Raw genomic sequence first — 1,350 nt, 5'->3', positions numbered from 1 at the left:
CCTTAGTCACAGGAGAGCATCTCAAAAAGAAGACAATGTCTTGCAAATGGTAGATGAGTTTATTCAAGGTAAGTACTTAAGGAGTGACAGGAAAGATGGGTACGGGTGAGGAGCACCTATGATCTCAACACCAGAGAGGACAGTCAGTTGGAGGCTAGCCTGGGCTACATAGCAAGCCCTTGTCTCACAAAACAAAACAAGTGTCAGGAAATCTTCTTGTGCAGTGGGTACCGGCAGCCTGGACACTCGCTTATATTTATGTCCCCAAGGGAGGACTTTGAAATGAGGCTTAAAATCTTTCATCAGATAAAAGGAGTTATGAGAACTGAAAAAGCAGGCACCTCTAAGCTGTGATCTGCTCAGGATGGCAGTGTGGAGAATCTGCATGAACAGATGTAGTGACCAGGGGTCAATGTTTGAGTACAGAAAGAATGAAGTGATGGGTGAAGACTGACGGCTCTTTGGTAGAGAAGTGTTCCAGGGCCCAACCTCACCAGGCGCTGCAAACCCTTCTCTGTGCCTTTGAAGGACAGCGTCATTCCCTTCCCCAGCACTCCTTAGGTGCACTGTAGAGGGACAGCCATAGCATGATAGTGAAAACAGTAGTCTCACTCCGTTATTTTTCAGCTTTCCCTTGAAGTCTTACATTTCTCATTTTAAGTTTGTTTTCAAAGTTCTCTTTCCATGCAAATAAACAGGGGCCCAGAAATGAAAGGATTTAGCTTTTCACCCCTTGAGCTTCTAGGGAAAGAGCACCTGGGGCGGCTTTGTGGAATGCTGGATCCTTCAGCCAGTGGATTTGCCTCCAAAGGGGATCCTGACCTCTGCACAGTTTCTCTGCTCTGTTCCTAGTAGGTCCAGCAGGAGCCAGCTGCCTCCAGTTAGTCACTGCCCTATATCTGTGAAGAGACACCATGGCCAAGGCAGCTCTTAAAAAAATGAAGCACTTGATTGGGGGCTGGCTTACAGGTTCAGAAGGTGAGCTCATGGTCATCATGACAGGGAGCAGACAGTCAGGGTGCTGGAACAGTTGCTGAGAGCTTTACATCTGATCTTCAGACAGCAGGCAAAGAGAGACTGGGCCTGGTGTGAGTTTTTGAAACCTCAAAGCCCACATCCAGAGACACACAGCCTCCAACAAGGCCAGCCTCCTAGTCCTTCCCAGACAGTTCATCAACTGGGGACTTAGTATGCAAGTATATGAGCCTATGGGGTCCATTCTCATTCAGACCACCACACTGAATTATCAGTGTTTTCCTGCCCTTCAAAGTAACTCATTATATAGCATCTTTCAGGGCTTCTGTGCAGAATCCACAGAATTTTTCTGTTAGGTTTCCCCATCTAGGCTGT

Source organism: Meriones unguiculatus, chromosome 4, assembly GCF_030254825.1.
Source record: "Meriones unguiculatus strain TT.TT164.6M chromosome 4, Bangor_MerUng_6.1, whole genome shotgun sequence".
Classification (NCBI taxonomy): Eukaryota; Metazoa; Chordata; class Mammalia; order Rodentia; family Muridae; genus Meriones; species Meriones unguiculatus.
Note: the sequence above shows the minus strand (reverse complement) of the source record.